The sequence below is a fragment of the Geospiza fortis genome, unplaced genomic scaffold (genome assembly GCF_000277835.1).
Source record: "Geospiza fortis unplaced genomic scaffold, GeoFor_1.0 scaffold730, whole genome shotgun sequence".
In the NCBI taxonomy this organism is placed as follows: domain Eukaryota; kingdom Metazoa; phylum Chordata; class Aves; order Passeriformes; family Thraupidae; genus Geospiza; species Geospiza fortis.
The window spans coordinates 1,292,734-1,308,550 of record NW_005054458.1 but is presented as its reverse complement, the minus strand read 5'-3'; the positions used below and the strand labels follow the sequence as shown (position 1 = coordinate 1,308,550).

Here is a 15,817-nt window from a genome sequence, read left to right as displayed (position 1 = left end):
ATCTTCTGGTAGGATGGTAATAAAGTTCGACCTGACTCTCTCTTGCTTTGATCCAAGTTCAGTATTTCTTGCACTCTTCCACCATGTCCCTACAAATACTTCTTGCACACCTAAAAGCTGTTGCACTGACCTTTAGCAACCTTCTCTTCAGATTAAACTTTAATTAGTTCTTTCATTCTTCATTCCAAGTCGGGTTTTCCAAGACTTAAGTCTACATGACAATTTAATACAATTTAAAATTAATATAATTTATTAGAATTTTGTATCTTGCAATGAAATAGGTCATAAAATGAAGTACTGTGAAACAAACAAAAAAAATCTGGAAATAATTCTAGAACAGCCTCACATCAAACAAATGTTTTAAAAAGCTGAATGTGAGAAATTAAAGGGTTCCTTTGGTCTCAATATTGTAGCCAACCTCAGTATCACTGCAGGTGAAGTAATACATCACAATTTTATCAGTAACTTTTCACAGATAAAATCATGACCAAACTGACAAACCAGATGCTTTTTCTGATATGAGTATCACACTGGCACATAGCTTCTTATTGGATTGTTTGCCTTTTCCTACAGTTCTCATATTGATGGAAAACAAATACCTAAGAACAGTTTTGTCATCATCTCTGCTGCTCCAGGATCACAATACACGACTGATGTGCAGCTCACACATTGCTCTCACTGGCTGTATCAGTTCGTATCACTTCACAGAAAGGCATTTCTATAATTACAAATTCATTTCTGCCTCAATATTAAACATGCTACATTACAAAAACATCTGACCCAAATAAAAGCCGAAAGCAGCTGTTGTTTTTCCAAGATGATTCTTCCAGCAATCCATCACAGAGAAATAGAAAAGTCACAAAGCTTCTTTAGAGCAAAAGTGAATTTTTTTGGTTTTAGATTATTTCCAAACTTTAGGTCTTCAACATTGAAAATCCAGTCTCTAAATAACATAATTGCCTGTTCTAGCTCAGAAAAGTACTTTATGACAGACAGACTTTTATTATTTATTGATTTCTCACCAATATTCAGCCTTTTATTTTTGGACACTAACAGACAATTTCAGAACGCAACGTATACAAAGAACAAGAAGTAATGAACAAAAAATCTAGTACACAAACCAAAAAAGAATACAAAGGAATCCTACAGGCATTATCTTAATTTTGTCCTGGTAATTGCTTGGCCATACCATGACTTGCAGCACATTTCTGTATCACCAAGATTATCCCCTAGTGATTCCAATGGAAGTGGAAAGAGGAAACAATATTCAGCTTTAAGAGGAACAAGGCATTACAGTACCAGTGATTTGTTTTAATACCCAACAGATGTTAACAAGGTTTTATATTGCTTGGCAGGGTTTTGCTGTGCTGTAAACCTGACTAAGACACAAGACAGAGGTGCTGGTTACTGCTTTACCTTTCAGGTCTACGTCATCTTTGCAGCTTATCGACCATAATCCAAATCCATTAAAACCACATCAAACTCTCAGAGAGCTACAAACACTGGATAAATGTGACCATCACCTTAACCTATGACTTGATCAGCATCAGATACAACAATAGTTTTATACGACAAATTGAATCCAGAGCAATAAAAGTTTCTATGTCATCTTTAAATCACACATTTTCTTTCTGCTGCCTTGAAGTATGGAGATCTATAACTCATAAAAAGCAGCAACCACTTCACCCAGGAGACACAAGCCCTGAGATATCAGAGTCTTGTTTTAACAAAAATTTCTGGAACACCTGAGGGTTCAACTGATTTTTTTTTCAATGACCAGAGAAGAATCTAAGCATTTCCAGCATCAACTCCTCACTACAAAAAGCATACCTCCTACAGAAGTGTACCTCTGCCTAAAGTGCATGCCCAAACCCAATCTTCCTAAAAATTATCTGGACTTAGAACTAAATGTAACAGCTGTTTAAATGTTATAAAATCACATGTGAGCCTTATCCCCCAAAACCAGGTAGTGGAGGGAACAAATTCTTTCTCCTGAGCTCATTCAAACACTTGAAGCAGAAAGTTGCTTAATAATTTGAATATCACAGCATAATTCTTAACCTGACTCTCAAGGATGCACAAGCCCACAATGGAGGTGTCACACTTTGAAACACAGAGAAGTGAAAATTGACAGCACCCCTCTTTTGCTTTCTGTGCTTTCACACATGGTAACGAAGATACTTATGTTCAGTCTTCTTGCTATCACAGCACCCCACATATCCCAAATGAGGAATATTTTTTAAAAAGTTTGGGTCTACACCAGTTTTTTTAAACACCTAATTGTGACACGCCTGTTATAACATCTCTTATTATATAACCTAAATGTGTCTAAAATGCTTTATGACATTATTGCATCTCCAAACAGCCTACATCAGGAAGCATTTCTGTGTTTAGAAAAACAGTACCCTGTGACATACAATACCTTGAGTTTGGAAAGCAAAAATGAGCAAATACCAATGATTAGTAGCTTATTTCAGAACCTGCAATAGCAAATCCCCAGTCAAAAAGAACAGTAAAATGGAATCATGCCTGCTTTGACAAACAGCAGCCACAAAAATAAGGTGGCAATTTCACACTCCCTCTTGCACTGTAATCTAAGTGACTCTGTCAAATCCTCCCCAGGTAAGGGATTTACAAGATATCAAAGAACCATCACTAATAAGGGAAAAGCAATGCAAAGAATGAATAGGGAAGGCTTCTCACTGGAGAGGATGTGGGTTGTGTCAACTCTTGCCATTTGAATGCATGATTTTATTTCCAGGTTCAGTGAATTTTCTGCTCTGCTGGAATAGGTATTAAGTCTTGGCAAATAATCCATCCCCACACCACACAGAAAGAAGAACATGAAGACTGTAAATTTTATGGTTTAAGCACTAAGTGCTGTTGGTGAAAAGATCCCAGATATTTGCTCCAGAAAAGAGGAAAACTCATATCTAGATCATCAGGTGACTACAGAACTTGCTGGAGAAGAAAAATCCATTGCAGCTTACACTTTAAGCCGGATACAGAGACACTGATGAATCTGAGCCTTCTTTCTCATCAGTATGACAAAGAGAATGATAGATATTTCTGAGTCCACTGTGTATTATCACCTTACCTGCAGCCTCTTAGTCCCTCAGAGCCCACAAAAGCCTTTCACTACAACCAGCTCAGCACATCACTGCAATTTTACTGTTTGTTCAAGCATCACCACCATCCATCCGCACCACAGGTCAGGCTTGCAGAGAACTTTCTGTTCACTCTCACAGTTCTTTAACTACTGCTGGTGTGAATCCATCTTGTGTTTCTTGTTTCATGCTCTGGCAGATTCCTCAGGATACATTTTTCCCCCTATACTGACACAGTGTCCAATAGGAAACTGGTCTGTAACTTGGTTTAATAAGGCACAGTAACCAGGCTGGGTAATCTCCCACAGAGTTCCACCACACATTTCTGAAAACAGAAAACTTTCAAGACCCTTTTTTTGGATTGTACCAGGATCTCTGAAAATTCAAACAATGGAAGCTTTTGGCTTGTCAATTCAAATTTCAGATTCTTGTTGGATCTGGGTTTTGCAATTGGCAACATGACAAATTCTTTTCCTACAAAAGAACTGCAGCAGTAATTCCCCCTGATGTTTGTTCAGCATAACCTCCCCCATCACTTAAGAGTCAGTGTTGAAGAGGGAAACCTCCATCAGAGAGAGTGCTCTGGGACACGAGACTGCCAATTGCTGTGGATGTTTGGCTTGGACAATGCAAAAGACTTTGGTTGAATGTCATGTTATTTATTTTGGTAGCATAACTAAACAGCTACAGGATGTTTGTTTATTCTGCTGACAAGCTGGACCCATAGCTTAAGAGATGCACTGCATTTGACAAGAAAATACTGCTGGAAACCACCTTCTTTGATACATCACTGTTTTGTTAAAACCCCATATAGACTCATTTTGTACAGACACCAGTTCCATTACTCATAATGGTTTTATGAAAGAACAATATTCTTCCTTAGAGACTCAGCACACACATAATAAAAGACAATTTCTTTCTTACTGCATAGTGATAGCCAACGTGCCAGTATTTTATTTCATTTAAAATTTGAACTGAATTCAGTTTTAATTTAATCTTGAGTTAACTGTCCTGTCTAGAGGTATGTATCAATGCTGAACAACTAAAAAAATATAATGCTGAATTACAATCTGCTGCCTTATCCTACTTTATATGAGACCTATTTTTACTGTCAGTCTTTACATCAATGTGAACACCAATCAGAAAAAATACTGAACCACACTGCAAACTGTGTAAAACTTTCATGGCACTGAAACCACAGGATTATTTTAACAAGTAGCTGGGCATAACACTATTTCTAAATTAAATTTTAACTGCAGTCTCAAGCTGATGAAATATGTAACATTTTTGCTATCAAAGTGCAGCAAGTCAAAGTTAGAACTCTACAAATACCTCTTAAAAATCACATTAAAATTATCTGATCCTTTTAATACCTAGTGTTTATATCACATCTTTCATTTCAAGGCTCTAAAACACATGCAAAACTGATAATAACAAAAAAAAACTAATTTAAGAGAAAAACAATGGATAGGTTCCTTACTGTAGGCAAACTTCTCAGGATGATGGGGCAAATTAATACCCACACTGCATATTTTTTAGCCATTTTGCAGTTAATAGGCTTTTTCAGATGTTTTTACTGCATAGTCAATGGTTACGATTTGCAACAACAGTGACTGTCATTTTTAATTAGCTCGGGTAACAGCCTACTCACATAAAAGACTTTCTATAGTTACAATAAATAACCATGGGTGCACAGAAAGCCCTCAGAGCATCTTCAGGTATACACTGGTTTCCTGCACTGTAACACACACAAATTTCTTCCAGAGCTATACAAACCTGGTCACTGCAAATTGTGACCAATTTTACACCAATTATGAATTTAGGAAAGAAGACTGAAACTACAGTGAGCACACTCTCAGAAATTACTGCTTGCACCCCTAAAGAAAGCCCATTGTGAACCTTTGTGATAAGAAAGATCACAGAATTATTCAATATCCTGAACTGGAAGAGACCACAAAGATCATCAAAGTGCAACTACTACACTTTGGATGGTAAATGGTAATGTGTTTTAGTAATTACAATTTAAAGCCAAATGATGACATTAGGACAACACCTTTCAGGATACAAAGTCATCATAATCTGAAAGTAACAGTTGAGACTCTACACAAAAGCCCTCACTTTTTATAACACAAAGCTATTAAATACATCATCAAGGAGAGGTACTCTAAGGAAGCATTGAAAAACTGACACCAGGTATTAAAAAAGTTACTGTTCCAGGTGCAGATCACTTCTTATCAAACATTAATTTCCAATTATGACATTTTCAGAATTCCCTGTATAAAGCATTGTGGAAATGGCTGTCAACCAGAGAAGTGGCTTCCCAAAAATGACTCCAGCTGAGGATATTGCTCCCAAAACATACATCAGAAATGCATAGCATGGTGCCCTGCACATTTCAGCTTTACCTTCCAATCGTCAGAATGTCATCATCTCTTGTCAAAACACTAGAAAATATTTTGTACTCTATGTCCTTTCATATAATTTGAGGTACTCCATCTGACAATACTCTGACTCATCGATATGATGCAGACAGAAATTGCCCACAAAATCAAAGCACCGGGACAGAAAAGAGCTGGCAAGGAGTTGTTTATTGAGGCAGAAGCAATCATAAACACACTGAGGAACTTCCAGACTGTACTCATAATTCTCATTAGAACATACTGCCCATATGTTAGGAGAAGGGTCAGTTTGGCATTTTATTCTGTGGACCTCTACAGAAAACACCCACTTGCATCTTCAGGCTTGCTAATAGACTGTCCCTCTCTCCCAAGAGGGTTCTGAGCAACCACAACCTACAAACCAACTCAAGACCAGACTGCTGTGCCTTTCCTTACCCAATTCTGTCATTGCTCCATCTAGAAACACATCTAAAGGAACAGAAAATCTTACTGGCAGTTCTAAGAAATCTGTGACTAGCACTTGGCAGAGAAACTGCCAATGGGCTCTAAATCAGAAAAAGAAAATTATGTATATGCATTTAGGACACATTACTGCAAGACAAAACACTATCAATCAACTACAAGCACTGAATCAAACAATGCAGAACAGAGGCAAAGATGTAGTCAAATACAGAACAAAAGCAAGTGCAAATATACAAAACTTAGAATGACATTAAAGACTGCTGGAAATATCTGCCATACTTATCTATGCATCTACTAACTTTGGTGTGCAATGCTAATTAGAAACTTGAAACTGTCTATTCCTTCAACTTGTGCACTCTGCTGCTAACTTCTTGTCCTCTCTAGGTTTATACTGCTGCCCCCAGCCAAGCAGGAGTAGGCAATCCTTTCTATAAAGCTTTTAGCATTTCCACAGGTTAAGTTTTCCCTTAATTAGGCAGGCAGAGATGCTCTAATTAAAAGCAATGTGACATAGATTTAATTCAGTCTGATTCAAATAAAGTATCAATAAGGTGCAGCAACCTTGACACACAGCCAGGATGCAAGTGTGTTGATTTTGATATAGTCCTATAGGGATCAGAAAAGTTACATTTTTAATTGCTCCAACAGGGATGAACACATCCTGTTTTTGACATCTTCAGCAGTCTAACAACATAGGGCTGAAAGTAATACATTCTATCCCCAATAGATTAAATAATTTTATCTGCTTAACTTTTATGGTCCAATGACTCTACCACAATCTTTACTTTCTTCAAGCTGACTTCCCAGAAGGTAAAAATCTGCAAAATCCATTTCCTGTCCCACAGTCATAGAGCAAGATAGGAAATGGCAATTGTTTCTTGAGTGAATCCTTCCCAGACACTTTGACCTTAAAAGTAAACAGGATCTTTCTTTCATTTCTGTGCCAACATTTGAGGAAACACATCAACCTGTGCACAACAATTTAAATGTAACACATATCTTTGCCTGCTTCTCACAGTCTGAACTCCACTGGTCACCTCAACTCACAATATCATGGATTTTTTTGTATCTATTTGTACTAGAGGGCCTGAAGAATGACATAGTAACTGCATTAGATCAAATTGACATCACTAATATGGAAAAGTCAGAATGACAATCACTCCCTGATACCACTCCCTCACTGCAGAGATGAAGGATGAAAGAAGAGAGGATCTTAGAAGTTATTTAAAGAATATATTATCCTAAGTATTCTTAAGTATAGCATGTTTTTATCTCTACTTGTCTGTCACAGCACAATATAAACAAAGCACCAGAAAAGATACACATACATTTTACAGTTTAAAAGAGGATATGAGAAAATGTCACACCATACTCTTTCTGGAAGCATATCAATAAGCAAAGCAGGGAATTTATGAAAGATCTACCAAAAACAAAGGCATGCAAAAGCTTTCAAACCATCATTATCTCCTTGCAAAACAATGAGATTCAGTTTGCACAGGCATTACCAGATCACAACATTATCCCTGGTTAACTTTCCTCTACAGATACCTGAGAAAGGTAGAGAAATACCTCAAGAACACAGCATAAGCTGGAATGATTTCCACAGAATCACCACCTGATCTTTACTGTTCTAAAGGGAAATTGTCATGTAGTTGCTGCTCTAAGATTTACCAAGATAATAAATGACATAATTTACAAGACAAAGCATACACTCAGTTTCTTAAAGCTACAAGGATCGTTCTCCACACACACACGTCTTACTGAGAAATATAAACAGAAGCTATTTGGATACAAAAGCTTTTATTTATTCTATTTTTTATGTGCTAAGACATATTGCAGGCACTGTGTACTCAGAAAACACCATTGTATAAACAAATTTTACAAACTAAGCCATATTGTCTTGTTGTGCACAGGAAGAAAATACTCCTTTCAAAGGGAATACTGTTAGAAAAATTGGTTTTTAATATTAGAGTTCTTTTTAGAATGAAATCCTGTCCTTTAAACAGAAAAAGAAAAATATATTTTAAAAGTGTTAGGGGCTATTTCAATTATATTTAAAAAAAACCAAAACAGTACCCCAAACCAAACCACAGCAAGTGATCATTTTTAGTAACAAAATACTGACTCTGCTGTCTACAAAGATAAAGATATGAGCAGATAACTGAAGCAGGGTCACACATGAAGAAAACTGTGGAAACCTAAGGTGCAATTTGTACTTTAAACTATACTCTCCTAAATTTTGTCATCAAGTTTTATATGTAAATGCTCTTCTCTGTCAATTGATTAAACTGATCAGATTAGAGAAATAACAGCCCATCTTTTCACAGAATTCAGAGAATCACTGGGTTAGGAGACCTTAAAGATCATCAAGTCCAACCCAGCCCCAACACCTCAACTAAATCATGGCACAGAGTGCTACATCCAGTTTTTTTTCAAACACATCCAGGGATAGGGATGGTGACTCCACCACCTCCCCAGGCAGAGCATTCTAGAACTTTATCGCCCTTCTTGTAAAAAACTTCTTCCTAATATCCAACCTATATTTCCCCTGATGCAGCCTGAGACTGTGTCCTCTGCTTCTGTCAGTTGCTGCCTTTTGTTCAAGATTTAAACTAGACATGTATAATCTGTCAATTCTCACTCTCAAGGTACTAACCAGCCAGCTGATATTCAGCTACCCTACAAAACCCCACATTAGTCACAAGTGTCTGAAAAAGCCTCATGAGCACTATGACTTTTTTTCTGGCAACATTTTATTATCAAATCACTAGTATTTTAATTATTTTTAATGTTTTAGGACTTCTGATGCAAATATGTCAGTATCCAACATGTGTGCTGCTGTAAGAAAAAATATTGCTTATCTCAAAATTTCATCAGTAGATATTGAAGGAATTACCATTACACCTGTTTTGTAGATGGAAAACAGAAATAGAAAGGTGAATTGATCTGCCCTAATCCAATAGCAAAGAAAGAAAAACACTATTTCTTCCAATTCCACTATTCCTATCCATTAGGTTATACAGTGTCCTATGCCTGAAGTATCAGGTTGGTTGTTCTTAAATATAATACATCCTAATAAAGGAGGATGATAAAACAATTTCAAAACACACTGAAAAGGAAATTAATTGTTACACATCAATAGCTATATCTGAGTTTTGCTCTAGATATGGAAGCTTTCTGCTTCAATCTAAAATAGCAATCTCTACATAAATAAAAATTTCCCAGTGAAATAATAATCCATTATTAATGCAATAACGATGTACCATTCCAGAAATGTCAACTCCAGCATTGGAAGAAAAAAGCAAAATATTGTCCACTGATAGCAGCAATTCAATACTTTTTCCTCCTCTTCCTCCTTATTAGCAGAGAATACAATTAGTGAACTTTTAATACCTTTGAAAAAGTGACAATTTAAACAGAAAAATCAATAAAATTTGTTGACCTTTCCCATTGTGAAAACAATTTGTAACAAATGTGAATTTCACTGTTGTTGGGTCTGTTTTTTATGATTTGGCCTGAAGTCCAGAAGCATACATTCCATTCATGGGTTTAACCAGCAGTGTTGCACACTGATAGTGAATCCAGTCTCCTGAAAAGGTACCTGATAACACCCTCTTAGAGCAGCTGATAAGGGAAACTGAGGGTTTGATTATGACCCAAAAAAAGCTCAAAGTATTTCCTAGCAGATCCACAAACACCTTAAAACTCATAAGACCGTGCTTCTAGACTGTGCTCAACTACTAGTTCCCCTGCCAACTTCTCATAAAGCAAGTGTTTTACAACCTCAGTGGGGGCAGGCAGGAGGGGAAACCCAAAACTTTAGTGTTTTATTAAAGATGTGTCTAATACATTGCCAAAACCCCAGTACACTTTAGCACCTATTCCTAGAAAGCTGAACACACCTCATGTCCCCCAGATGTCTCTGCACTCCCATAGTTAAATGTACTTTTCACTGGTACAGGGAACTGTTCCCTCTATGCTGGAAATTGAACCTGACCTCTCCCCTTTCTGTTTCCTAAGCTTTCAAATTGCTAATCACTAATTAGCATCTCTGGTGGCTCTCTCAGAACAGCAGAGTTTTATGTGCAAGCATGACAATCCTTCCCATGCCCCTTGGAGCTGATCAGCATAATCTCAAGTTCTTCCCAAAGAAGCTCAGGATAACACTGAAGCCTCTCAACTCAAGGAAAATCAGAAATGTGGTCCAAGTCTCTCTGGCTGCAGTCCAAACTCCCCCAATATTTACCAGCTAGAACACTAAGCTCTGATTTTATTTCCTATGACCACCATTTTTGAAGTTTAAAAAAAATCCTAAACATATATCATAGACATGCTTAAAAATAGGAATGTGAAGCAATCCAAATAAATCAATATTGCTTCATTCTGCAAAAGCCTAAAATTCATTCACTCAGAATAACAGAATTTACCTGATTTTGTGCTGCCACTTCATAATGTGAAAATCTATGCAGGGTTCTGCTTTTGTTTTGTTGGAGTAGGAGGATTATTTTAATATGCAGAGGATTGGTTTTGTTCCTGTATGCATGAGCCGCTGTTGATATTCCCAACCAGAAAGAATCCTTTCTAGAATTATCATCAATATATATTACAAGAGAGTGTTTACTTCCACCCTGCCTCTCTTCTAAAAGCCTCCACAGTGTTAATTCCCAGAGCAAGGCTACAGGTCTCCTACTCAAAATTTCTCTTCAGATTTTCTAATCCTTTTCTCCTTAATCTCCATTATATGAAAAGAAACCCACATATGCATGGTCTGTGGGAAGCTAAGTTACTTTACCTCTCACCATAGTTACCACATCTGATTTAACCACTGGCTCTGGACATTGAATCATTATCCTTTAAGATTTCTGATTTTACTTGTGTATGCCTCAATACATTCATCAAGCATAAAATTCTACAACCAGACTGATTTTAATATCGTTAGTAGACGATTACATTTCAATTCATGCAACTGTAAGATAACATACCATCCACCCTTGCTATTTCTGTACTGTGTACTGCTGTTTTCCAGAATCTCAGAAGCAAAAATGTTTAAATGTTACGTTATTGACATGGTTTTCTGTCTAATCCAGTTCTTTGAATGATTCAGAAACAATGTTACATGAAACAATACTACATTTCATTAGTGTGCTCAACTATTCTATTAGACTTTTTTGTTTCTCATGGTAACCAATTTTATTTGACTTAACGGAAGCTGTTCAAATATTTAAAGGCACTCCGAGATGGTAGGAGTTTATCTAGGAGCATACATGATGTGTCACAGATATTCCTTTCCTTGCTCTTTTGGATTCCCCCCCCCCTTCCTCCCCCCTTCAAAAACAGTAGCAAACAAATGAGAATCTCGACCTGCCACACTGCACCGGGAACGTGCTCGCTTCATCTGTTTATGTAAATATTCAAGTTACAATGGGCACATTTCGAAACCAGCAGCTCGGTAGATAAAACAGATGCTTCTTACGTTCCGTCATATGCACCGAATCCCTCTGCCAGAATCGCCAGGCGCAACGCAAGAACTAAAGTATAAACATCTGCAACACCTCTCTGTTTTGTTAACATTCTTTCACACGTTTTCTTGCTAACTCCAAAAAGGCTCGACGGTGTAAAAAAAGAGAGAGAGGAAAAAAAAAAACAAAAAACAAGCCAACAACAAACAGTGAAATTGGAAACATCTGCGAGATAGCTACGGAAAACGGAATGAAACATGAATAAACAAAAACATGGCGAAAGTGGCCTGGGGTTGTTACACTGTCAGATCATTTTTCCAAGCCCAACATCAAGGCTTTTGTTACAAGCAAAGCGGTCATTTGCATGGAGAACCAACAGGGTTTCCTCTCCTTCGGCGGCTCCGCGGCCGTAGCACACACACACACACACACAGACACACAGACAGACACACAGACAGACACACAGACACACGGTGGCCGGCTCGGAGCCGGAGCCTCCCCGGCACACAAACACCGCGGCCGAACCCCGGCCCCGGCGCGCAGCCCCCGCGCTCCGCACAGCCAGCACTTCCCCACGGAAACGCGATTTAGGCATAAAAAACAAGAGACGAACCTTTGGAGCGCTGCCCCAGCCGGAGTTGTGTGTGTCTCCCTCTCCCTCTGCTCTGATGTTGCTGACAAGATCAGGCTGAGATTAACAAGTCCATGCTACTCTGCCAACCTCGCTCCTCCGGCGGCTGCACACACGCCGGGGGCTCGCAATAATACCAAACTTTCGGAAAGTTAAAAATGGAATGGGTTGGAGGAATGTAAAGCAAAATGGCAGGGAAGCAGAAAACACTGCCTGGACAATTATTGCAGCAGCAAGCAGGGCACTGCTCTGTAGTCAAGGCTGTGTCAGCACTTTCTTTCTAAAACCCCCCATTTTCAGGGGGCTGTAATTCAGAAAGGAAAAAGAAAGAAAAAATGCTTATGGCCAAAAGCATTGCAGGTAAACCCCCTTCCCTTTGCATTTTATATCACCCATTTAGACCATTCAGAAAGTTACAGGAGTCTGTGCACTTCTCAGGCAGTCCCACATGCCTTTTTTTATGCAAATACAAGTCTTTTTTTTTTTTAAGAGGTTTCACAAGAATTTGACCTACATTGTGAATGTCCCCTCCTTTTTTTCTTCTTTTTTTTTAATAAAAGCAATATAAAACATACCTTAACATAGAAACCCGATTTGCATAAACATGGCATAATTTCTAAGTTCTACATGCACATTGCCTGAAAGGTGCCAGATTGGTACCAGAGATAAGAAAATGCTCCCACGGACGATCCAGCACAGCCTCTACTGAGGTCTCAACCCCAATTCATTATGGTAACTTGGTAACCCAAACTGCTGAGGGCATCTGCACTTTCCCTGGATAAGGAAAGGGTCCTTATAATCATGTTAAAACAAGGAAACAAAGCGTTTGATCTGTATTTACTACTTTACAACTACACTCTAAGCAGTGACACATCAGGGCAATCACTGCTGCTGTTGATAATTGCAGGGTTTTGGTGGTGGGGGCTTTTTCTTTTGTTTGTTTGTTGGGTTTTTCCTCTTGGCAATTGGGTTTTTAACTCCGATACAGAAATAAAACTTTTTACACAAGCCATTTACACTGATGCTTTTCAGTTATGTTTAAAGTTACAATAACAAAACGAAGGAAAAAACCTCCAAACCATGAACTATATAGGCATATTGCTACTTTATTTTAAAGTAAAAAGACACCTTTATTGTAAAGCCTGTGCAGCAGCCTAAGCCTGCTGGGCAAGAAAACCAAAGCATAAGTCTTGATTGATAAGGAATAGCCAAGAAACATGGAGAATCCATGATAATGAACAATACCAGCACACCCACCTGCTCAGAGGAAGAGAACTCTACTGAACAGTGGGACAACCTGTGCTCCTTGCCACCAGAACCAGCACAGGCCTTCACATTCCTGCCTCAGGCCAGTCTGGTCTGCAAATACAAGGAATGATGGTGACACACACACACCCAACTCTGCCACCTGGCACTGGGGTTATAATGGCCACAGAGAGGAAAGAGAAGCAAGTGTGGTAAAATCTCCATCCACGGCAGTTTTCTTCAGTGTATGAAAGCAGAGCACTGAGGTTTCTGCTCTGTTCCACCAAATAACACACAGAGTGTTTATGTTCCTGAAAGATACATCATTTGCATGCAGTGTTTAATGGTAGGCAGATGTTTTCCTCTGATCATTAATCTGGAGCAAAGTGGAAGGCTACTGGAAACAAATGAGTGAAGTTCTCCTAAAGGTTTGGAGCATTCTCTGCACACTGCTTAAGTTAAACTAATTGCTAATTCACATTAACCAGACACTGAACAAGGACAAACATTAACACATTGTGATTCAACTGGACAGTACCAAGAAATACAGAATGGAAGCTGATTTTTCATTTTCCTTTTATGACACCAGGGGATAAGGAAAAAATAAAGAAGACAGTACAAAACTTCTTAGTAGATCCAACTTCATACTTCCTACTGAAGAATAAAGTATTAGGATTTATAAGAACTCCAAATGCAAAGGTATATAGGCAATTAAATTAAATTTAATTAAATTAAGACTCGGCTTTATAAGTTTGTATGGTAGGTTAAGCAGAAGACATATATTAACCTAATATTTAAGAAAAAAGTACAACTTTAGTACATTAATGACCATACCCAGGAATAACAATAGCCATAAATATTTTGTTTAATTTAGCAGGAAACCACACATTTTAACAGCATCAAAAGATCATTAGCTTAGTTCTCATCCCCACATTTATCATGCCAACATTTACACTATAAATCCACAGCTGCAGCCCAAAGCTGAAAACATGCCAGCAATATGCATAGGTTGTATCAATATTTGCACATGGAGCCTTGAACATAAATTAGTTGACACTCAACACTTCAAGCTCTCTCCCTGAACTTGCAATATTTAAAGGTTAAAGATTAGACATGCTCCCTCTTGTGTTAAACTAAGAATACACGAATGCATGCTGTTTTCTCTGACATGATGGTTGCTTGGCCATCTGTTCCATCAAGCAACCTCTTTAGCTCTGGCTACTAACGTCTGACAAAGCTTCACCAAAAACCCTCCACTTTAAAGACAGATACAGTCTGAGCACATAACCTGTATCCACAGAGTATCTGTGTTACATTAAACTAGCTACTGTATTATCAGAAAGGACTATGAAGAGATTACATGTAAACAAAACCTGTTGCAAATAAGTGTCTTGGACAAATACATACATGACTTGATCAATTACATGGCAAGTCACACTTCTTCAATCCCTATAGGCATCACAGAGTTAAGGTATGCCAGGTTCAAGCTGCTCAGTACCATTAATCATGGGGAATACTGAGAGCAAATTTCCTTCTAAATATTAGCTTACAGGATACTTAAGACAGACAGGAAGAACAGGAATATTTTACAATGCCACATAATTATGTTTGTAAATACAGCAACAATTGAGCAAAGTTTTCGATCCTCCACCCAAGCAGCTCAGGGTGAACCATTCCCTGAACAGAGCCTTAATGGAGTCAAAATCCCCCTTATAAAAATCCTCTTGCAGGATCTGGTCCCAAGATCGTGTCTGAACATGAATGCTAATCCCAGGTGTAACTAATGCAAAAGTTTTACTAACACACTTCTCAAACAAAGGCTTTGCAGCTGGTGTGGGCTTGGTAAATTATGTTTAGGCACACATTTGCTGGTTATGGTCAGCACAAGGCTGAATGCTAGGGCAGCTCTGAGTAAATATCAGCAAAAAGAGTCAAGAGCCAAAGAGAATCCAATACTCAGCTACAGGACTTCCCACACTCCCTTTTATTTATCCTCATCCCTTTGTGATGGACAGATACTTTCAGCGCAATGAGGTCTATGCACATCAGAAATAATGCCACCAAGTATTCTCAGAAACATACTTGCTCTTTCAAACCATGAAAGTTAAATGTGTTTGCTCCTCCTGGAAGCATTGGTGCTTATTTTCTCTCAGTCTTCTGCAGACCAGTAAAAACATAACCGCAATATTCAGAAAGCAAAAAAATCATCACAATTATTGATAAGTACAGGGTTTGGGCTCTCTTTAAAGCTTCAAACTCAAGCAGCACACTGCCTGAAGCACATTTACTGCTAGGGCATCAAGAAACTAAACTTTTGACATAGACTTCAGCAAGAGAGTGAAGTTTGTATTTACTGCACGGGCAGCTGCTCTGGGCACCTTTCCCTTCCTCTGCAAGCTCGCTGTGCTGAAGGTCTGTCCCAGTGCCCTGTGTCACTCTGAGGTGCCCAGGTCACAGCGAGGAGCCGAACACCGAGACACTACCCAGAAAGCAGCTTTAATATTAGGATTGACA

General features: G+C 38.3%; 1 protein-coding gene across 2 annotated transcripts in view; it reads right to left on the bottom strand.

Moving 5' to 3' along the window:
• The window catches only part of CTBP1 (C-terminal binding protein 1), a 231,513-nt gene extending 219,358 nt beyond the window's left edge, over nt 1-12,155 (bottom strand). The window contains exon 1 of one of the 2 annotated variants that reach the window (XM_031062713.1): nt 12,041-12,155. The gene's annotated coding sequence lies outside the window, so the exon portion shown is untranslated. The remainder of the gene's footprint in view (nt 1-12,040) is intronic. The other variant, XM_005427880.2, reaches the window with a different exon arrangement.
• Between the last annotated feature and the right edge of the window lie 3,662 nt (nt 12,156-15,817).